Source organism: Schistocerca serialis, chromosome 2 (assembly GCF_023864345.2).
Source record: "Schistocerca serialis cubense isolate TAMUIC-IGC-003099 chromosome 2, iqSchSeri2.2, whole genome shotgun sequence".
Lineage (NCBI taxonomy): Eukaryota > Metazoa > Arthropoda > Insecta > Orthoptera > Acrididae > Schistocerca > Schistocerca serialis.
Window position 1 is genome coordinate 137680079 of NC_064639.1, and position 25157 is coordinate 137705235.

The 25157-nt window shown below is 42.7% G+C and overlaps 1 protein-coding gene across 1 annotated transcript in view; it reads left to right on the forward strand.

The window, feature by feature from the left end:
• LOC126455786 (synaptotagmin-15-like) overlaps positions 1-25157 on the forward strand; it is a 139770-nt gene that overhangs the window by 27797 nt on the left and 86816 nt on the right. The gene's annotated exons all lie outside the window — the stretch shown is intronic.

Below are 25157 nucleotides of genomic sequence, written 5' to 3' on the forward strand. Positions count from 1 at the left end.
CACTATGGGACTTAACATCTGAGGTCATCAGTCCCCTAGAACTTAGAACTACTTAAACCTAACTAACCTAAGCACAGCACACACATCCATGCCCGAGGCAGGATTTGAACCTGCGACCGCAGCGGTCACGCGGTTCCAGACTGAAGCGCCTAGAACCGCTCGGCCACTCCGGCCGGCCGTAGTAATAATAGATACACTTATTTATTTAAATAATAAAATCTTAACTATACCACAATGAACCAATTTTGATTATATATGTGTGTGTGGCCAGTTCAGTACGAGGGCTATTCGGAATGTAAGCTCCGGTCGGCCGTGAAATGAAAACCACTGTTAAAATCAAGTCTCCAACTTAGATATTTACAGTATCCTCGTCATAGAAGGCGGCCACCTGTGCTTTCCGCCAATTCTCTACGCTGGTCTACAGCTCGTTGTCCAGCATAGGTGTTTCTATTCAAATGAGATTGAAAATGTTAGTATCTTTAAAGCTTTAAATGCTTGACTATATTTATCCAGTTAATGTTTTCTATCATTTTTATTGCTCTTTTCTGCTTATCGAATATTCTTTTAACAATTGTGTTAGAGGTGCTTTCCCACAAAACTATGCCATAACGTAGAATGAATTATTGCACAGCACGTCATTTTCACAATAGTAGTGTGGTACATGTATTTGCTTTTGAGCAGGACATGTAGGTGTGAGATTATACAGGGTGATGAAAAACAAGCTGAAACGCTTGTTAGGGTGTTGTAGCGGAGGTTGTGTTGATAAATATCTGTAAAGAAAAGTTCGACAAGTGGTGCCGTTTCCATGTTAATTAGCATCTAAATTAGTCAATCCGGTCGTCTCTTGCGGGACCACTTGAATATGCGTACGCAACCTTTAGACTGACTAATTTCAATGCTAAGTTACTCGGAAACGGCGCAACGTATCTATTTTTTTCTATGCAGTTATTTCTGAACACAACCGACCCTGCAACACCCTTTCAAGCTTTACAGGCTGTTTATTACTACACTGTGTATGCCGATTTACATTTATTCGATTGTTATCCCAAGGAACTTCATATATGTGTACTTAACTGCAACGCATCCATATGTGCAAATGTTCATATCTTCATTGTGTTGATCTTTTAGTCTGAAATTTACAAGCAGTGTTTTAGCGATCTTATTTCGTAAATTCATTTCAGAAAATCTTTGAATAGAATTATTTACTTCCCAGCTGCTTTTATTTTCAGATTTTTGGTGTCAGTATGTTTGAATAGTTGAGTGTATCAGTCGCGTCAGTTACTGTATTGCCAATTGACAGTGGTCTGTATAAATTGGAGATCAATCGGCCATTGCCATTATGGCGAGGATCAATTAGTATTATTGCACGAGGTACAGCCACATATTAAGTTCCGTTTGTATTCCATTAGATTCAGCTCCACAGTGGCAAATCGGTGCATGCGCGGTAGTTGCTTTGAGTTCTCTGTGTATTTTTTATGTTATACACTACTTGTTTACAAAGGTGAAGTTGATTGAAAATCCCACCGCTTGTAAGATTCAATCTATAATTCGTTTTCTGAATGCGAAGGGCACTAAACCAGTCGACATTCATCAACAGATTAGCGAGTTTTATGTAGAGTACAGCATGTGAACAGTGAATGAATGCTAAGGATATGGAATCGACAGTTGAATGAAGGACGTGATGAAGTGAACGATGACAAAGGGCGTCGGTTTTTAGTTAAAGATGAACCGGTTCATGTATAAGACGAAGGCGTAAAGGAAAACAGTAAGGTTACAGTATCCGATCTTTCTAAGAATTCTTTGCGAATTTCAGATTGACTTCTTCATGAAATCATTTTCGAAAACTTGAATTTTCGAAAATGAGGTTCACGTTGGGTGTAAAAAACTATTACAGAGTAACATCTGGGCAGTGCACTTGATTTATTGACACGTTACGGCGAAGATGGTAAGGATTACCTAAGCGAGATAGTGACCGAGAATGAGACTTGACTCTCTCTTAGAAACCCAACGACATAAACTACAATCAGTGAAATGAAGGCACATTGCGTCACCATTAAAGATTAAAGCTAACTCGACTGGTGTATATTCTGCCACGATGTGAAACAATCAATGCAAATAGGCCTGTTTACTGTGACATTCTTATGAAACTGTGTAGCGGTGTACAGAAAAAGCGGTGCGGAAGGCTCACTAAGGTTTTTGTTTCCATTCATGTCAGTGATTGACCTCAAATTGCTAACAACTCTTGGACTCTGGCTGAATGTAAGTCAGCACCTCCCGTACAGGCTTCACCGCGCCCCCACCGACGTCCATTACGTTTTTACCCCTGGGTTCAAAATGGTTCAAATGGCTCTGAGCACTATGGGACTTAACATCTGTGGTCATCAGTCCCCTAGAACTTAGAACTACTTAAACCTAACTAACCTAAGGACATCACACAACACCCAGTCATCACGAGGCAGAGAAAATCCCTGACCCCGCCGGAAATCGAACCCGGGAAGTCGGGCGTGGGAAGCGAGAAAGCTACCGCACGACCACGAGCTGCGGACTTTACCCCTGGGAGCTTAAAATAAAAGATGAGGACCTATCAGAACATGGCAGTACATGGTTGTGTAAACGGGGAGCAACGTTCTACGACAGTGGTTTTCAAACACTCTTATCCAAGCATACCTTGGCATAGACATAATCACCCATGGCTCCTTTCGCACATGGCATCCCACTCCAGGTGTGGGGTAAAGTAACTTAAGTTTCGAAGAAAATGAATAATAGTAGTTATTTCTTTATTAATTGTTGACAAAATATATTTCAATCAACTTCTAATGTTGTTATATCTTATTCTTGCAAAAACAGTTGATCTACACCTACGAAAAAGAAATCGCAACACCGAAAAATAAATTGTGGTGTCACCGCCAGACACCACACTTGCTAGGTGGTAGCCTTTAAATCGGCCGCGGTCCATTAGTATACGCCGGACCCGCGTGTCGCCACTGTCAGTAATTGCAGACCGAGCGCCACCACACGGCAGGTCTAGAGAGACGTCCTGGCACTCGCCCCAGTTGTAGAGACGACTTTGCAAGAAGGGGATCACTGACAATTACGCTCTCAATTGCCGAGACGATAGTTAGCCTAGCCTTCAGCTACATTTGCTACGACCTAGCAAGGCGCCGTATTCAATTGCTAATTAATATTATGAAGCATGTATCATCAAGAGCGATGTTCTACAATTATGGATTAAAGTTAAGTATTCCAGAAGCTACGTACTTTTCTTTATAGCATTCATTACGTATCCTGTTTCAGACCTCACGCCAGCCTGCGTGAGTTTAAGCGCGTGCCTTCCGGCTTCCTCTCATTGTGTCTAGGCTGTCTTGTGTAGACACAACATAAATAATGTAGAATAATGACATGACATGAATACGTCTACCTTTGAGACTTGTTGCAATGATTAACATTGCAAGATGGCAAGTTAATGTAAGCGCAAAATAAGCCACTGCAAATGTGAAATGCTGGCACATGAATTATCGGCGTAACTTCCAGCATATTGAACGCAAGTATGCAAACGTGCATGCATTGTGTTGTACATGTGTTGCATGTCAGTTTCTGTGATGGAGCTCCAGGTCTGTTCCACTTGGTCGGTCAATACAGGGACGGTTAACGCTGTTTGTGGATGACGCTGCAGTTGTCGTCCGATGAAGTCCCATATGTGCTCGACTGGAGACGGATCTGGTGGTCGTACGGACCAAGGCAACATGTAGACACTTTGTAGAGCATGTTTGGTTGCAACAAAGGTATGTTGGCGAGTGTTATGCTGTTGGAACACATCCCCTGGAATGCTGTTAGTTAATGACAGCCCAACAGGTCGAGTGACCAGACTGATGTACAAATTTGCAGCCAGGTTGCGTGGGATAACCACCTGCTGTCTGACGAAATCCCACCGAAGACCACAACTCCAGGCGTAGCTCCAGTATGTCCAGCACGCAGACTGGCTGATTGCAGGCCCTCATCTGGCCTCCTTCTAACCTAAACAAGGCCATAACTGGCACTGAGGCAGAACCAGCTTTCGTCATAAAACACAGTAAACCCTCACACTACACTACCTCCCAATGACCTCTCGTTTGACATTAGTGCAGTCGCAAATGGCGGTGGTGTGGCGTCAGTTGAATGCAAGCAACTGGCGTCTGTCTAGGAGCTGTCCTTGAAATAATCTATTTGCAAACAATTATTTGTGTCACCGTGTTCCTCAAATTTCTGCTGCAGATGCAATAGGATGCACGAGGGTCACACGCCGAACACGATGGTCTTTCCTCTCGGAAGTGCCACGTGGTCATCTGGAGTCTCGTCTTCTTGCAACCAGACATTCTTGTGACCGCCGCTGCCAACACTTACGTGCAGCGGCTACATTCCTGCCAAGACTTTCTGAAATACCGTAGAAAGAACATCCAGTTTCTCGTAGCCCTATTACACGACTACGTTCAAACTCAGTGAGGTGTTGATAATGTGGTCTTTGAAGTATTGGCAGAAGAGCCAACACCGTGTTGCTAGAGGAGGCCGAAATGCACGCTTTTAAGCTCACGCAGATTGGCGTGAGGTCTGGAACAAGGTAAAGTAATTATCCTATAAAGAAAAGAACGTAGTTCTTGGAATACTTAACTTTAATCCACAATTGGAGAACATCGCTCTTGTTTAGACATTATTACAATCTGAATATAAACTGGTAATGGCGCCTTGCTAGGTCGTAGCAAATGACGTAGCTGAAGGCTAAGCTAACTGTCGTCTCGGCAAATGAGAGCGTATGTGTCAGTGTAGCATCGCTAGCAAAGTCTGCTGTACAACTGGGGCGAGTGCTAGGACGTCTCTCTAGACCTGCCGTGTGGCGGCGCTCTGTCTGCAATCATTGACAGTGGCGACACGCGGGTCCGACGTATACTAACGGACCGCGGCCGATTTAAAGGCTACCACCTAGCAAGTGTGGTGTCTGGCGGTGACACCACAGTCTTTGCCACCTTAAATGCATTTCTCATTAACGTCAAGTCACCACTTCCAATCTCAAAGGTAACTAACGCTCACGACCGTCACACCGTGTATTTAAAGCTAACTGATTTGCTTCCTCATAGTGGCGCAACTAGCGCCACTATTTTGCGACTTGCGCTACATTTGAATAGACCTCATCTCTCAGAAGTAGAAACACCCTTACCAGCTTTCATTTACGTCGCAAAATTCCTTCTTGGTACTGTGATTTTCTCCATCAGTGTATATTTCGTGTCAGTGACTACTAATGCTGTAAAATACACATCACGTAAGTAGGATGTTGGAAAAGGTATCAACACTTCACCTAATTCACCAAGCTCCAAAACTCAAGCAGTGGTCAGGAAACGAATTTGATTTCAATGTGTCTGCAAGAAGAAAGTCAGTACCAAGACTAAGTTATCTGTGCACCGTTCAATCTTTCGACCAACTTTGTTGTATGGGAGCGAAAGCTGGGTGGATTCAGGTTACCTTATCAATAAGGTTGAGGTTACGGATATGAAAGTAGCTAGGATGATTGCAGGTACTAGTAGATGGGAACAATGGCAGGAGGGTGTCCACAATGAGGAAATCAAAGAAAAACTGGGAATGAACTCTATAGATGTAGCAGTCAGGGCGAACAGGCTTAGATGGTGGGGTCATGTTACACGCATGGGAGAAGCAAGGTTACCCAAGAGACTCATGGGTTCAGCAGTAGAGGGTAGGAGGAGTCGGGGCAGACCAAGGAGAAGGTATCTGGATTCCGTTAAGAATGATTTTGAAGTAATAGGTTTAACATCAGAAGAGGCACCAATGTTAGCACTGAATAGGGGATCATGGAGGAATTTTATAAGGGGGGCTATGCTCCAGACTGAACGCTGAAAGGCATAATCAGTCTTAAATGATAATGATGATGATGATGATGTGGAGACTGTAGACATATCATTAAATTGCTCTTGGTCTTTAGTGTAACTGACTATGGAAGTTCTGTACTGAACGGATCTTTGATCCATTACTGTCGGTCAGCTTCTTGTGGGAAGTACATCGGAAAGTAATCACTGATTTTAGTTATGTGATCGACAAACAATGACTAGCTCTTCACTCTGCTGAAAGTCAGTGTCTGCTAAAACCGTTTGAAGAGTAGAGAATGTGCACTTGCATACTCGTATCTTTACCATCCAACTTTCTTTCTGAAATTACAATTAAAACCATTATCTGCTGACAGGCGTTGATATACATCAACGGGGACAGTTGAAAATGTGTGCCCTTACTGGGACTCGAACCCTGGATCTCCTGCACACTTGGCAGACGCCCTATTCATCTGAGCCACCGAGGGCACAGAGGACAGTGCGAATGCAGGGATTTATTGCCGGCACGCTCCTCGAGAGACCCACACTCTCAGCTTATAGTCCACACACCACATTCGGAGTACCCCTGCCATTATACCCCTTACTCGCGGCAGACAATCCACCGAGTCCCGTAAGAGTTCAGGCAAATCGTGTGCATCCGCACTGAAGAAGGTCATCAGCCGGTTAGCCTTAAACAATATGAAGATGGCATCTGCTCTTTCGGACATGTCCGAATGAACAGATGCCATCTTCATAACTTTTTTTCTAGACTGTCATGTACCACTATGCCGCTGAAGCAACACTTTCTTGCCGGCTAGCGCACTCGTTCCCTTACTCGGAAACAAATGAACCGAATTATTATTTTCATGAATTCGCCGCGACCCGCCTGCTGTGAGGATGCGACGCCCTGGGAGTTGCGACGCAGTTTCAAAACCGCTATTCTATGAGAAAGGCATGTAAAAACTAGTGGCGCGCTTGTGCTTCCGAAATTGTGGGTCTGTGTGGAAAGGTTGAATGTTTGTAATTTCTACCCAATAAATACACTACTGGTCATTAAAAATGCACGGGTATTCATTGGACAAATATATTATACTAGAACTGACATGTGATTACATTTTCACCCAATTTGAGTGCATAGATGCTGAGAAATCAGTACTCACAACAACCACATCTGGCCGTGATAACAGTCTTGATACGCCTGGGCATTGAGTGAAACAGAGCTTGGATGGCGTGTAAGGTACAGCTGCCCATGCAGCTTCAACACGATACCACAGTTCATCAAGAGTAGTGACTGGCGTATTGTGACGAGCCAGTTTCTCGGCCACCATTGACCAGACGTTTTCAGTTGGTGATAGATCTGGAGAATGTGCTGGCCAGGGCAGCAGTCGAACATTTTCTGTATCCAGAAAGGCCAGTACAGGACCTGAAACATGCGGTCGTGCATTATCCTGCTGAAATGTAGGGTTTGACAGGGATCGAATGAAGGGTAGAGCCACGGGTCGTAACACTTCTGAAATGTAATGTCCACTGTTTAAAGCGCCGTCAATGCAAACAAGAGGTGACCCAGACATGTAACCAATGGCACCCCATACCATCACGCAGGGTTATAGGCCAGTATGGCGATGGCGAATACACGCTTTCAATATGCGTTCACCGAGGTGTCGCCAAACACTGATGCGACCATCATGATGCTGTAAACAGAACCTGGATTCATCCGAAAAAATGACGTTTTGTCATTCGTGCACCCAGGTTCGTCGTTGAGTACACCATCGCAGGCGCTCCTGTCTGTGATGCAGCGTCAAGTTTAACCGCAGCCATGGTCTGCGAGCTGATAGTCCATGCTGCAGCAAGCGTCGTCGAACTGTTCGTGCAGATGGTTGTTGTCTTCCAAACGTCCCCGTGTGTTGACTCAGGGATCGAGACTTGGCTGCACGATCCGTTACAGCCATGCGGATAAGATGCCTGTCATGTCGACTGCTAGTGATACGAGGCCGTTGGGGTCCAGCACGGCGTTCCGTATTACCCTCCTGAACCCACCGATTCCATATTCTGCTAACAGTAATTGGATCTCGACCAACGTGAGCAGCAATGTCGCGATACGATAAGCCGCAATCGTGACAGGCTACAATCCGACCTTTATGAAATTCGGAAACGTGATGGTACGCATTCCTCCTCCTTACACGAGGCATCACAACAACGTTTCACCAGGCAACTCCGGTCAACTGCTGTTTGTGTATGAGAAATCGGTTGGAAACTTTCCTCATGTCAACACGTTGTAGGTGTCGCCACCAGTGCCAACCTTGTGTGAATGCTCTGAAAAGCTAATCATTTGCATATCACAGCATCTTCTTCCTGTCGGTTAAATTTCGTGTGTGTTGGACGTCATCTTCGTGGTGTAGCAATCTTAATGGCCAGTAGTGTATTTTTCCTGTACCCATGCACGTTTTGTATCTACTCTGAGGTGACAAAAGTCAAGGGCTAGCGATATGCACATACACGGAAGACGTACGCAAGGTATAAAAGGGCAGTGCTTTGGTGTAGTTATCATTTGCAACACTGTGGAATACCCGCAGATATCAGTGTGGGACGTACGAGGAACGTGTCCTTTAGCACCATGTGGTGAAACCTGGCGTTAAAGGGCTATGGCAGCAGATGTCCGAAGCAATTACCTTTGCTTAGAGCACGACATCGCATGCAGCGCTTCCCCTGGGATCGTGACCACATCGGATAGACCCTAGACGAATGGAGAACCGTGGCCTGATTTCAGTGGGTGCTGATGGTAGGGTTCGGTTGTGGCGCACATCCCTCGAAGCCATAGATTCAAGTTGTCAACAACGCACTGTACAAGCTGGTGGTGGCTTCATAGTGGTGTTTGCTGTGTTTACGTGGTATGGAACCGCTGATTGACTGGAAATTATTATGTTCAACTACTTGAAGACCATTTACAGCCACTTATGGACTTCATGTTCCCAAGCAACAATGGATTTTTGTGGACCACAGTACTCCACGTCACTGTACAACGATTGATCACGAGTGGTTTGAACAACATTCTGGACAAACGGAGTGAGTGGATTGGTCTCCCAAATCGCGCGACATGAATCCCTTCGAATATTTATCGGGCATAATCGAAAGGTCAGTTCGTGCACAAAATCTTCGACCCCCAGCATTTCTGAAGGGGACTGCTAACGACTTGTTAAGTCCGTGCGACGTCGAGTTGCTACACTTCGTCTGGCAAAAGGCGGTCCGACACCATATTAGGAGGTGCCCCATCACTTTTGTCACCTCAGTGTATTAGCAAACGGAAGTTAGCCTACTGTATGGACGCAACTCTTAGTTATGTTCGGGAGAAAATAGTAAATTACGCTACTTACATTCAGAATCCTTGTAGGCTTCTCATTAGGAGTACGGCCAAACTGACTGCAAGCTCTTGAGAGACGCGAGGCAGCGACAGACTGGGGTGAGGCAGCCTCTGCGGTGGCGGCGAGCGGTAACGACGCAGATAACGACGCGGTCCGACCACGTCCTTCCGCGCCGCGCTTCGAGATTCTTACCTCGAAATGCCATCGTTTCGCCCGCTGGGGGTAAAGAGCGATAAGGAACGCCCTCCCCACTACACGCAGCTCGGTGACAAAAATCGCGACAGGCACTGGAAGAAGGAGTGGTGCTCCAAGGTGTTTCTTCCGATTGGTTGTAGCCAGCTGACTTAATGGTAGACGATATTCAACGCACGTATTTCTCACGCTGCAATAAACAGGATAAATTGCGGCATATAATATCGTTAAACATGTAGAAGACAGGAGTGACGCACACAGCTACACTTATATACAGTGTGATCCACTGATAGTGACTGGGCCAAATATCTCAAGAAATAAGAATCAAACGAAAAAACTACACAGACCGAAACTCGTCTAGCTTGAAGGGGAAAACCAGATGGCGCTATGGTTGGCCCCCTAGATGGCGCTGCCATAGGTCAAACGGATATCAACTGGTTTTTTTTTTTTTTTTAATTAGGAACCCCCATTTTTCTTACATATTCATGTAGTACGTAAAGAAATATGAATGTTTTAGTTGGACCACTTTTTTTCGCTTTGTGATAGATGGCGCTGTAATGGTTACAAACGTATAAGTTCGTGGTTTCACGTAAGATTCCGCCAGTGCGGACGGTATTTGCTTCGTGATACATTACCCGTGTTAAAATGGACCGTTTACCAACTGCGGAAAAGGTCAATATCGTGTTGATGTATGGCTATTGTGATCAAAATGCCGAACGGGCATGTGCTATGCATGCTGCTCGGTATCCTGGATGACACCATCCAAGTGTCCGGAACGTTCGCCGGACAGTTACGTTATTTAAGGAAACAGGAAGTGTGCAGCCACATGTGAAACGTCAACCACGACTTGCAACAAATGATGATCCCCAAGTAGATGTTTTAGCAGCTGTCATGGCTAATTGTGAGCCATATGTTTGTGACCATCGCAGCGCCATCTATGACAAAGCGAAAGAAGTGGTCCAACTAAAACATTCATATTTCTTTACGTACTACACGAAAGCGCAGTTGATATCCGTTTGACCTATGGCACCGCCTTCTAACGGGCCAACCGTAGCGCCATCTGGTTTCCCCCTTCAAGCTAGACAAGTTTCGTTCTTTGTAGTTTTTTCGCTTGACGATTATTTCGTGAGATATTTGGCCCGGTCACGATCAATGGACCACACGTACACACACGATTAATCACTTAAAACTTTCACCGCATAAATTGCGGAAATGTTAATTGCTATTGATGTCCGGTCTTAACACAGTGACTGGTAGCGAATCAACGGATCATAATAATACGCAGGAAGTGTATTTTTAGTGCAAACATACACTTTTTGAAATGGAGCAGTGACTATTGAAATTAATAAACTGAAAGTAGGGTAAATTAGAGTGTCAATGGTATTGGTTACACGACTCTAATGCGAGTCGTTTACCAGATGTCGTATTTTGGAAAGCTCCGAAACGGACACTTGTTTGTGCCATTCAACTTGCGTAGTTGCAAGTTACGGTGCGAGCTGAAACCTCGCCACACATTTGTGCCACGTAATCTGTGAATGATCAACAGAAAGAAATTATAAAACAACTTAAAACGTTTATAGCAGAACCACAAAAGGTTAGCATAGACTAGCCTCTCTTCGTGCCTTTCAAACACCCTGTACACATGGAAAAATGCGGTCGCTCTCACTTGGAAGTAGTTAATGCAACAAGTGGGTGCTTGGTACAAAGAATGCATCCAGCAGGCTTGCGATTTAGAATAAGCGCCAAAAAGAATAATTATGAAAGGTTGTCATTGTGACAAGCAACTATGTAGGTCAATTGTCTTGCTGTTGTGGTACTGCGAACGGCTGAAAGCAAGGGGAAACTACAGCCGTAATTTTTCCCGAGGGCATGCAACTTTACTGTATGTTTAAATGATGATGGCGTCCTCTTGGGTAAAATATTCCGGAGGTAAAATAGTCCCCCATTCGGATCTCCGAGCGGGGACTACTCAAAAGGACGTCGTTATCAGGAGAAAGAAAACTGGCGTTCTACAGATCGGAGCGTGGAATGTCAGATCCCTTAATCGGGCAGGTAGGTTAGAAAATTTAAAAAGGGAAATGGATAGGTTAAAGTTAGATATAGTGGGAATTAGTGAAGTTCGGTGGCAGGAGGAACAAGACTTCTGGTCAGGTGAATACAGGGTTATAAATACAAAATTAAATAGGGGTAATGCAGGAGTAGGTTTAATAATGAATAAAAAATGGGAGTGCGGGTAAGCTACTACAAACAGCATAGTGAACGTATTATAGTGGTCAAGATAGACACGACGCCCATGCCTACTACAGTAGTACAAGTTTATATGCCAACTAGCTCTGCAGATGACGAAGAAATTGAAGAAATGTATGATGAAATAAAAGAAATTATTCAGGTAGTGAAGGGAAACGAAAATTTAATAGTCATGGGTGACTGGAATTCGACAGTAGGAAAAGGGAGTAGTAGGTGAATATGGGTTGGGGGTAAGAAATGAAAGAGGAAGTCGTCTGGTAGAATTTTGCACAGAGCATAATTTAATCATAGCTAACACTTGGTTCAAGAAGCATAAAAGAAGGTTATATACATGGAAGAATCCTGGAGATACTAAAAGGCATCAGATAGGTTATATAATGGTAAGACAGAGATTTAGGAACCAGGTTTTAAATTGTAGGACATTTCCAGCGGCAGATGTGGACACTGACCACGATATATTGGTTATGAACCGTAGATTAATACTGAAGAAATTGCAAAAAGGTGGGAATTTAAGGAGATGGGACCTGGATAAACTGACTAAACCAGAGGTTGTACAGAGTTTCAGGGACAGCATAAGGGAACAATTGACAGGAATGGTGGAAAGAAATACAGTAGAAGACGAATGGGTAGCTCTGAGTGATGAATTAGTGAAGGCAGCAGAGGATCAAATAGGTAAAAAGACGAGGGCTAGTAGAAATCCTTGGGTAAAAGAAGAAATATTGAATTTAATTGATGAAAGGAGAAAACATAAAAATGCACTAAATGAAGCAGGCAAAAAGGAATACAAACGTCTCAAAAATGAGATCGACAGGAAGTGCAAAATGGCTAAGCAGGCATGGCTAGAGGACAAATGTAAGGATGTAGAGGCTTATCTCACCAGGGGTAAGATAAATACAGCCTACAGGAAAATTAAAGAGACCTTTGGAGAAAAGAGAGCCACTTGTATGAATATCAAGAGCTCAGATGGAAACCCAGTTCTAAGCAAAGAGGGGAAAGCAGAAAGGTGGAAGGAGTATATAGAGGGTCTATACAAGGGCGATGTACTTGAGGACAATATTATGGAAATGTAAGAGGATGTAGATTAAGATGAAATCGGAGATGCGATACTGCGTGAAGAGCTTGACACAGCACTGAAAGACCTGAGTCGAAACAAGGCCCCGGGAGTAGACAACATTCCATTAGAACTACTGAAGGCCTTGGGAGATCCAGTCCTGACAAAACTCTACCATCTGGTGAGCAAGATGTACGAGACAGGCGAAATACCCTCAGACTTCAAGAAGAATATAATAATTCCAATACCAAAGAAAGCAGGTGTTGACAGATGTGAAAATTACCGAACTATCAGTTTAATAAGTCACAGCTGCAAAATCCTAACGCGAATTCTTTACAGACGAATGGAAAAACTGGTAGAAGCCGACCTCGGGGAAGATCAGTTTGGATTCCGTAGAAATGTTGAAACACGTGAGGCAATACTGACCTTACGACTTATCTTAGAAGAAAGATTAAGAAAAGGCAAACCTACGTATCTAGCATTTGTAGACTTAGAGAAAGCTTTTGACAATGTTGACTGGAATACTCTCTTTCAAATTCTAAAGGTGGCAGGGATAAAATATAGGGAGCGAAAGGCTATCTACAATTTGTACAGAAACCAGATAGCCGTTATAAGAGTCGAGGGGCATGAAAGGGAAGCAGTGGTTGGGAAGGGAGTGAGACAGGGTTGTAGCCTCTCCCCGATGTTATTCAATCTGTATATTGAGCAAGCAGTAAAGGAAACAAAAGAAAAATTCGGAGTAGGTATTAAAATCCAGGGAGAAGAAATAAAAACTTTGAGATTAGCCGATGACATTGTAATTCTGTCAGAGACAGCAAAGTAATTGGAAGAGCAGTTGAACGGAATGGACTGTGTCTTGAAAGGAGGGTATAAGATGAACATCAACAAAAGCAAAACGAGGATAATGGAATGTAGTCGAATTAAGTCGGGTGATGTTGAGGGTATTAGATTAGGAAATCAGACAGTTAAAGTAGTAAAGGGCTTTTGCTATTTGGGGAGCAAAATAACTGATGATGGTCGAAGTAGAGAGGATATAAAATGTAGACTGGCAATGGAAAGGAAAGCGTTTCTGAAGAAGAGAAATTTGTTAACATCGAGTATAGATTTAAGTGTCGGGAAGTCGTTTCTCAAAGTATTTGTATGGAGTGTAGCCGTGTATGGAAGTGAAACATGGACAATAAATAGTTTGGACAAGAAGAGAATAGAAGCTTTCGAAATGTGGTGTAACAGGAGAATGTTGAAGATTAGGTGGGTAGATCATATAACTAATGAGGAGGTATTGAGTAGGATTGGGGAGAAGAGAAGTTTGTGGCACAACTTGACTAAAAGAAGAAAATCGTAGAGGGAGACCAAGAGATGAATACACTAAGCAGACTCAGAAGGATGTATGCTGCAGTAGGTACTGGTAGATGAAGGAGCTTGCACAGGATAGATTAGCATGGAGAGCTGCATCATACCAGTCTCATGACTGAAGACCACAACAACAACAACATGTTCTGCTGGTTACCGTCGTGCTTATCATTAGATTTAAATTGGATGAGAACTTGTCAGTCTAGAAATTTGACTACACAGGCGACCCACAGGCTTGCTGTGGGCCAAGCCAAAATAATATGAAAACACCTAACACACAAGAGAAATAATGATAACTATTCTAGTTTAGAGAGGGTGTTCATGCAGTTATAAATCTCCAGGATTCGAATCATAAAAGAAGGTAATGATTCATCAGTAGACAAGCGTGACAAGCTCGCAGATCGGTTGGATCGACATAGATCACCGTTCTAGCATTGCACATAACTGAAGCTGATTCCTCGTGGTGCACTTAGTGTATTTGCATCTTAGTCACAGTCGATCGCTTTACGAGGTTTCTGCTCCAGAGATATTGGCAAAAACTGCACGTAACAGTACATGGTTGCTTGCAAGGTGATGGAAGTAGACACTTGTATGGTGAATATGGTGACACGTACCGCACTTCTGCTAGTCACGATGTAAAGCTTGCCAACAATTGCAGTGAAATGCCATTGAGATTTCTCTCCCACTGTGTGCTTCCTCCGAGAACAGAAGGCCCCTGCAGCCAACTTAACTGGGGGCGTCAAGAAGACGAAGTAAATATTCCTGAATTCGAATCGAAAACAGCTGCCAATATGAGTAACGTAGAAGTAATTATCCTCGGAGTAGTGAAGCAACTTAAATCACTTAATAAAAGCAAGTCTTCTGGTTAGCAGTCATATACAACCGTTCGCTCGACGAAAGATCCGTCCCCAAAGACTGGAAAGTTGCACAGGTCACACCAATATTCAAGAAAGTGAGTAATTCACTAAATTATAGGCCCATGTATTAACGCCGATATGCAGCAGGATTTTGAAAAATATATTGTTTTCGAACATAATGAATTACCTGGAAGAAAACGGTCTATTGACACGCAGTCAACATGGGTTTAGAAAACATCGTTCAAGCAGAAGTGATTTCTGGCGTTTCCCAAGATAGTGTTATAGGCCATTTGATGTTCCTTATCTATATAAACGATTTTGGAGACAATCTGAGCAGCCGTCTTCGTCTGTTCGAAGATGACGCTGTAGTTTATCGACTAATAAAGTTATCAGAAGACCAAAACAAACTGCAGAACGATTTAGAAAAGATATCTGAATTGTACGAAAAGTGGCAACTCACACTAAATAACGATAAGTGTGAGGCCATCCACAAGAGTGCTAAAAGGAACTCGTTAAACCTCGGTTACACGATAAATCAGTCGAATCTAAAAGTCGTAAATTCAACTAAATGCCTAGGTATAACAATTACGAACAAATTAAATTGGAAGGAACACATAGAAATTGTTGTGGGGAATGCTAACCAAAGACTGCATTTTATTGGCAAGACATTTAGAAAATGTAACAGACCTGCTAAGGACACTGTTACTCTATGCTTGTTCGTCCTCTTTTAGAATACTGCTGCGCGGTGTGGGAACCTGACCAGATCTGACTGACAGAGTATATCGAAAAAGTTCAAAGAAAGGCAGCACGTTTTGTATCATCGCGAAATATGGGAGAGAGTGTCACAGAAATGATACAGGATGTGGGATGAACATCATTAAAAGAAAGGCGTTTTTCGTTGCGGCGGAATCATCTCACGACATTCCAATCACCAAATTTCTCCTCCGAATGCGAAAATATTTTGTTGACACCGACCTACATAGGGAGGAACGATCACCAAGATAAAATAAGGGAAATCAGAGCTCGTACGGAAAGATGCAGGTGTTCATTCTTTCCGCGCGCTATACGAGATTGGAACAATAGAGAATTGTGAAGGTGGTTCGATGAACCCTCTGCCAGGCACTTAAATTGATTTGCAGAGTATCCATGTAGATGTAGATGTAGATGCCGATCTTCATTCTTTCTGTTGAGGGTCGGTTCAATTCACGCACAGGTTGGTGTTCCTAGGGACTGTCGGATTGGTGCCCCTATGCACAACCGTTGCGTCGGCTTGAATAAGAACAGACTACTACTGGCTTATGTTTCTTGATACTTAAATGATTAGTTATCACTAAAGTTGCTTCGCCGCGCCATTCGATTATCTTCTACCTAGGCAAACTATCGGTGGCTTCAATTGGCTTGGGAAAATTCTTTCTCACGTATAACTAAGCAGATTGAGTTCAATGTCTACAGCCCCGTGCTTCCTACAACTGAACTCGTTGCAGCATAAGCAGTGATTATGTGTGGTAGGAATGCGGTTTTAATATTATTTTACGCTCCCTCTTTGTCATGCGACTGGACAGCTATCTGCTGGTCAGCTATAATGTTTTCGCTTCGTGCTCTAAACGTCTCCGAAAGATTCTGTGTTAGAATACAACACTTCAAGCTTTATTTTCAGTATGGTGATACTTGTGGATAGGACATCAAGAACGATTTCTAGCTACATTTGGTGGAGCAAAGTACCTTACCCCTGCCGGGTGAAGTAATACGCCACATAAAGAAATGTTATTTTCAACCGCTGTTGGCACGTGCATTAGTGTTTCGGTACTTAATTTTAAGTAAAAGTACTAACGCCAGGCCATGCTTCGAATACAATGATTGAGCAGTTTTACTGCAAAATGTAAGAGTGCCCTCATATGTCTGCTCACGCATTAAATATACGGGTGGAGTTTTTATTCCCTGTTGCATATAATATTGCAGTAAGCCCTCGCTTCGTCTGTCCTATTTGGTGCTAATAATGATTTGTTTTTAAATTCCTAGTTCTCGAATAATTTTAATAAATTTCGCTGCCGGACCTCATAAATGAAATGCATGTTCTATCCCGCATCGCGGAAAAAAATGTTAGAGCTCGTTGGCGAATAAGCCCGCAGGTAAAAGCACGATGCTGGGTATACCATAATATTAATTGCAAACAGAGCTGAAGGCTCTTTAATTAACCTTACGCACCATATAAGGTGGTCCGAAGGTCATCTTCTAATAAGAAGTCGACGTTTGATTCTGAATAGTCAAAAGACCACTTTTTTATTGTATCACAAAACACTTTGTACGTGAACAGAATGAGCTGTCAGTAACTGCAGTCAGCAATGATCAACCCCCAATAAAGGAATCGATCAATGAGTCAATGGAGTGAGAATGGCCTCTTAAACAAAATTCCAGGTACAATCCGTTTCATACGAGGATTGATCAAAAATACGGGAAATGATATTTTTAGCAACAACTGCTAGCGATATAGCCATTTGATTTAATTTTTCCGATGGCCTGATCAGTTGAGAAAGTCAGCTTCAAGTTGGAATACGCTCTGCCTTGTCAGTCGGCGTCCAGAGACGTTAGACTGAGATTGTATTTACCGTGTTTGTCGCACCTCATGGATTTCGAACAACGGGTTAAATTTAAGTTTCTTTTCAGGTTGCAAAAAAGGCTCAAAGAACCTCATGAAATGTTGAAATTGATGTTTGACGATAATGCTGTAACTCCGAAGACTGTTGAAGTGGTGTGAGCAATTTAAAATCATAAATAAGTAGGTAGGAGAGGAGCAACTTTCCACGCGTCCTTTAACGTCAAAAACAAAAGAAAACGTGCAAAAAGTGAGAAAAACTGTTCCTTCAAACAGTCGAATAACTATTAGAGAGATTGCTGAAGAACTTAGCTTCTCGTACGTGTTCGTGGAAATCATTTTAACGGATAAATTGCCAGTTAGATAAGTGACTGCAAAAATTGGTCCCTGACCTTCGAGTCTTGAACAGAAGGAAAATCGTGTGCGAATCAGCAAGGAGCTGAAGGATCGACTCCATTCAAATCCGGACTTCATGTCGGAAAGTGTGGCTTGAGATGATACTTGGGCCTACGGGTATGACCTAGAGACGAAAATTCACAGTTCGCTATTGAAAACCCGTGATCTCCTCGCTTTGAAAAGGCACGTCAGCCAAAATCGAATATCAAAATCATGCTCATTATTTTATTGCGATACTGAGAGCATAGATCGATTAGAGTTCATTTCTAGGAGAAAACTGTAAACGTCGATTTTTACAAGGGCGTACTACAACGCTTGCGAAACGATGTACGGAGGAAGAGACCAGAAAAACGGGCTAATGGCTTCCTTCTTCACTATGGCAATGCTCCGTACCACATCTTACGTGTTCATATCCGCCTTACTCACCATATGTAGTATGCGACTTCTGGTTCTCCCCAGAAATTAAATCGGTGCTGAAAAGAAAATGTTTTGACCCCATCCCCGACACTGAGAGGGCCACGACAGAGCAGCTGAACGCTCTTCCAAGACAAGTCTTGCATAAAATGTTCTAGTTATGATACAACTTTAGGATAAGTGCGTTGCTACCCAAGGACTGCACTTTGAAGAAGATTAAATCGCATTCTGAAAAAGCTAATTACTTTGTTTTTAATAAAATTATTCATCTACATCACCATATATTTTGATCGGACCTCGCAATGCGCAATGAATCAGCGAGTGCATGCGGGAAGTAACACTACAGTCTAATAAAAACAGTGACGACACTCTCTGATGCCGTTTGAGAAGTGGAGAGTCATTAGCGCTCCAAGCGGTGAGGAAGCAGTAACCTTCGTTGTAAATATAAGCTTTTTTTTAATTATTTTCTACTTAACTAACAAATTAGTAGTATTTTTTGAGTTCCATGCGTTAGCAAATTACCAGTAGACATGAATTATCGTGAAATATACGTAAAACAGAGGAATCACACTGATTCAACTTATTCAGGAAGCAATACTTTCGAATACGTGTATACCTGCAGCTTACTCTGCCTAAATGAAGAGAATGTAAACACATATCTCATGCATGAGACGCCTGCATTACTGTTGATGTCTGTTGTTATTATCACAGGCACTTTCCTTGACACGTAAAAAATTTTTATGGAGTATTCACCCATACTTACAACTCATTCGACTTTCTAATACACAAGTATTTTCGTTAAATGTAATTACTTTTGTTTCAGAACCGAATGTGTCCAAGGTTCTTGCCTTTTGTAACTCATATTTAGCAACAATTCTGGAATTTAAGCTACAGGTGTGGCAGCTTATTTAGCACGTTAAACAATGTGCGTATTACATTCCATACCGATTTCTTACGTTCCAGATTCTCTAATTTGGTTGAAAGTGCAGCGAACAAATTTCCACTTTGTTTGGTAGGTATACGACGTCTTTCTGCAAGGGGTCACGTCTTTTGATGTTTACCGCCAGTTTTTGTTATTAAAGGAAACGGCATTATTCAGTAAATATATGTACATTACAACACAATGGTAAATAAACTGTCCTATACTGTACTGTTTCCTACCTCCCAGGGTCCTTAGGAAACCAAAGAATGACAAATGTTGTATCATTTTTTAGTTATTATCGATTTTTATGGCACTACGTACGCTTCCTATTGTGAAAACTGTGTTACAAAGCAGTATAAACGTTAGTACCTGCACTCATCCGATATCGTATTCAGAAGTGTCGCTTGTTGGATGCTTGGGGTAACAAAAGTGAGATGAAGTGTCGGGATTGTTATGCTAGCCTGTGCTAACACGGAACGTTATAACAGCAATGTGTTGTAGCTTCTCTGGACGACCATCAAATCAGAGATATAACTACTGAGCTTGATGGGAACCTGTAAATTCCTTCCGGAAAAAGTAGCGTGCTCGAATGATACACTACCCTATACCACAGACCTGGATGACGCCTCACATCACGTAGGTACACTCTAGTGCTGTTTTATGCGACTTATGAGACTTTCAATCTGTCTTATCTTAGAATGTAGGATGAACGATCTTGTTTCAAGATTCTTTTAGGAATAACAGTGACTTTTAAAATTCATGGTGTTTGTTATTTACTGGTGTCAGAAAATACAGATTTTCAAAAGAATGAAATAACATTTCACATTTCTTACCTACAACTCCTGTGGGAGGCAATACCTTCTCAACAGGCACCGCCCAATCTCCCCCATCCCAGCAGCAGTCTGAAAGGCGTGCAGTCTCATGGGGGCTGGTAGCCAGAGGTGTTCCGGAGAAGGAAATCCACTCACGTACACCGGTAACTGTTCCCTCGAGTCGCCTCTCTCTCACCCTCCCCACACCCTCTCTTAAACACACCCCGTTACGGTGACAGATGTCAGGCTGGTACCGACCGTGCAGGACTCCACCCCTATTCCAAGCCAGTACAGCACGTAGCACGCACGCCCCCGTTGTGCAGTGAGAGCACGCACCTCTCTGATGTTTTATCAAATCGCAGCGTACAAGAAAGACTTCTAGTGCGTCGTGCCATCAGCACCTACTCTGAATTCAGTGTATATAAAGAAGGAACTCACCTGTAGAAATACCATTGCTATAGCAGTCAAATAAAGAGACAATAGCTTTCACACTTATTGCCGCTTACTGTTTCCTTGACGACTTCTAGGTGCGTATCACAGCCTTGTTTAATTTGAAGTAGAGTAATGTTCCACCAGGCTATTATTTTTAAAAGAGTATTCTGTTAAGGACTACCAGCTAGTTTCGAGTGTTACTCATTCTCAAAAGCTCTATTTACAAGGATACATCTGTTATGAACTTAAGAAGGAGTTAGTAGTTCTAAACGAAGGATGATTAAAAAAAAGACAGCATCATGAAAAGGATGTTGTCTATCGTACTGTGTCTTTGTTTTGAGAAAATCTGCTTGTGACTGTAGTTAATTAGTTACCCGTATATTCATCTAAAGATTATCTACAAAATGATATCACATATGTCATCTGATCTGAAAAGGAAATATTAAAAAATGACAAAATAATGCATACAGTAATAGTATCTAATCAAAAAGTACTTTAACATTGTTCATTTCTACCACATCGGTGGTCACAGCCCACATAAACACATACAGGATTGCACTACACACACACACACACACACACACACACACACACACACACATTAAATGAACGACATGCTTTAGCTTTAAGAAGATTTATATTACGACAAATTCGTAGTTTCAAACTGCATGCTTCACCAGTACAGGAAAATAGAAACTTTCTTAAGATCTATTTATAGTGTAAAACCGATAGAGTGGCGGAGCGTCCAAATGAGTACATAGATACGTACTGTACTGGGCAACAATTGAAGCAAAGAGAAGGTAGAGGGCGCTAGCGTAGCTCCGACTCGTTTTGGAGCCTCCTCTGGCTTCGGGCTCACCGCCACGGCGGAAAGACAGGGTGAAACTGCAACCCCCATGGTCGATAGCTCCCATACTACAGTGGAACATTAATGGGTTCACAACACACATACAGGATCTGAAACTGTTAGCACAGGAACACCATCTGTGGTTGTGTCTGCAGGAAATGCATTTTAAGGGGCTCCGGAAAGGCTCAAAATCATGAAAAGTTCAATTTTTACTTTTTTGCGTTTTCTGAATCTGCAGACTATTACCTTTTAATAGATATATAATTTATCCAATTCCGAAGACTACAACTATTTTTAAATTTTTTTTGAAATGTGTTATACATGGGCGTGACCCACTGTGGCGCTGTTAAACTGCTGTCAAATGGTGTTATTATTAACGTCCGTGTTCATCAGGTACATTTTAGTGATGTGAGATAAAGTATGTCTTGTGGCTAACCTGTGATGGTTCAATATATATCGCTGGTGTGATTGTCGATTGTTTCATGTTTATTTACTCTGTCGTTATCTCGAAAATATTCGTAATTAATTCTGTTTCTTGAGTCTCTGTTTTGTTGAAGTATAATAATGAGTAAAAGTAAAGTTATTAGAAATCCTCTGAAGGCTTTTAAGAAAAGGAGAAATGTTGGAAAGCCAAAGGTATGTGTTATTACTGTAAACAATAAAGACGATAACCAAGTGAGTGAACCTAACCTCTCAAGTACACCTGCCCATAGCAGTCAAAGTGGGAAAGAAAATACTTCACAGAAGAAGCTTGGTTCACTGAGTGAAAACTACGAATGTTTTATGGGCGAATCGGATGTGAATGAAATATTTGATATGTCGGTTCTCAAAGGATTTTTTTCAAACTGTGTAAGATGTATTCATTGTAGTGAAGTTGGTCTGGAACTCTCCATAATAAAGCACGTAGGACTTGCTAGTGAAATACAACTGAAATGTGATAAGTGTTCATACATGACCACCTTTTGGAACAGTGTTGCAGTAACTGCAACTGAAGAAAATGATAGCAAAATCTACGAACACAACAACGAGCGATGCTTGCTTTAGACAAGGAACGCCTTCGGGCTGCAGACAGGGCTGTAAAGAGTCTAGAAATACAAGCAAGAGTAAACAGGAGGAGGAACAAGAGGAAGCTGGAGGAGGAGTTTGCAGAGGATGAAGATAATCCATCCTATGGACCTGGAATGCACTAAAAAGTTAATCCAATCTTTGTCGCTCGATTCCCAAAACTTTTATTTTCTCATACTAATTACATGTTTTCTAAGGATCTTCCAAACATATTTGTTTCAAACTTTCAGTAAATGTTACACAGTACCTTCTGCATAATTTAACACAGCCTTTTTCCAAAAAACTGTATATTTTTGAATATATAAATAAAAAATTGCAAAAAAATGTTGTGAATTTTCATTACAATTGAAAAAAAAATCATCTTTAATAACTGAACTAAAATTTTGTAGAATCCCTGTGTTAAGTTGTAGCCCATATTCCAATAAATAATCTGCAAAAAGTTCAACTTCCTACCTCAAATACTTTGTGAGGAAAGATGTAATTTATAAGCGTTATTTTAACATTGCAAGTATAGGGCGTTCCGGAGCCCCTTAAAGCATCTGATGCTCCTCTGCCTTGGGACTACACACTGTCACAAGGATGACCTCACTGGGAAAAGAGCCAAAGGAGAGGTCGCTTTGTTTGTCGAGACTACACAGCACTCCTGTGTTTCCCACTAGCTGCTGACTTGCAAGGCATTGCTGTTGAACTTCGCAAGTGGCAGAGGATTACTGTTTGCTCGCTTTATTTACCTCTGTATGATACGATTGAGTCACAGGCTCTACAGAACAACTCGCCTGACCATTCTTCCTACTGGGAGACTTCAACTCCCTTTACATATTATGGGGCGCGAGCTACTCTTGCCCTAGAAGTCATGATGTGTCAGGAGCTGTGCATTCTGAATACAGGGAGTCCGATTCATTCCTCGGCTGCCAGTGGCTCATCCCCAGCCATCGACCTCTCTTTCAGACTCAGCCCAGTGGGAAGCAACTGATGAGCTTCATTCCAGTGACCACTTTCCACAGTGGATCCACCTATTTATTGGAGAAGTGGTTGAAGGAGTCGAAATGGGTGGTCAGCAGGGCTAAATGTACGCTGCTCTAGCCATTTGGCTGTGTTTGAACACCGTGACAGCGTCCATGAATGAGTGGATCACGCGCGTGATGTGTTACACTGCTGATTTATCCACCCCAAAGTCTTCAGGTCATATTAGAAGGCATTCTGTACCTTGGTGGACAGACGAAGCTATTCAGTGACAGAGGACAGGTTCGTGGCTCTTCGACAGTTTAAATGCCGCCCAACAGTAGACAGTCTCACCGTATTTAGAGTCGCAAGGGCCAAGGAACGAAGAAGCAAGGAACGAGAGCAAGAAAAGGTCATTGCCAGCGTTTCTGGTCGCCGTAAAGTGTTCCGTTTGTTCTATGAAAGTATGGGAAGCCATCCAGAGGATCTGCAGTAAACACAGTCGTTTACCAATAGCAGCAGTGCTGAAACAGAGGTGCCCTGCAGATAACACCTGGACACATCGCTCAGGCGATGACAGAGCGTTTTGCAAAAACTATTGCCAATGTCAGCCTGGTCCCGGCGTTCCTCCGCTGCAGTTCGACAGTAGAGAGGTGCAAATTGGACTTCAGATCCAACCGTTCTTAGTCATATATCTCTCCTTTTTCCACGTGGGAGATGGAATGGACTCGTAACATTGCACCCGCTCACGACCAAATCCGGTTCTGCATGCTTCGACGTTTGCCACTAGCGTCAAAGGAAATCCTCCGTGAATGTTTGAATCTTATACGGCAGACAGGCAACTTAACCAGCTCGTGGAGTGAGGCAATTCTGATGCCTCTCCTCAAACCATCAAAGGACCACACATATCCAAGTCGTTACTGAAACGTCGTCTGAACGAACTGGGCAGGAAAGACCCTGGAGCACATGGTTAACCGTCACCTGGTCTGGTTGTTGGAGACCAGGAAACTCATTGGCCTCTCTCAATGTGGATTCCGGAGATTTTGGTTCATTGTCGACAACCTGACCCTACTAGAGGCGGCTGTTCAGCAGGCTTACCTGTGGAAACAACACTGTCTTGGTATATTCTTCGATACCGGAAGGCGTACGACAATACATAGAGACAATATTCTCGTGCAACTCCATCAGTGAGGCTTTCGTGGCCACCTCCCCATTTTCAGACTCTCCTTCCTGTCTACCCGCTTTTTTAGGTCTCGAGTACGTGACAAGCTGTCATATCTTTTGAGTGGAAGAATGGTGTTCCTCGGGTAGTGTTTTAAGTGTTAACTTCTTTCCCATAGACATAACCAATAGTACGTCTACGCTAAGGAGTCATGTGTAGTGCTCCTTACTTGCAGGCGATTTTACTATTTTCTGTTCCTCCTCCAGTGTTGTAACAGTGACTTGTCAGTTGCAACTTAAAGCGCGAAGATTAGAGGAGTGGCCTGCAAAGACAGATTTTCAGTTTTCTTCAGATAAGTATGTGTACGTTCATTTTAATCGTTGTCTACGTCTTTTTAGTTTACCTGAGTCTCGCACGACGGACACCCTCTACATTTTAAAGACACAGTGAGTGAGGTTTCTGGGCCTTATTTTTGACTTAAATTATCGTAGTTACCACACCTGAGGGACCTGAAAAGTCCAGAAGGCGCTGAATAACATGAAGTGCCGTAAACACAGGTGTTGGAGAGCAGACAGGGCTTCTCTGCTCCATTTTGATATAGCTTTTGTGCGTTCACGGATAGACTATGGATTTACAATGTACGTGTCAGTGAGGCTTTCTTACCTGAAGA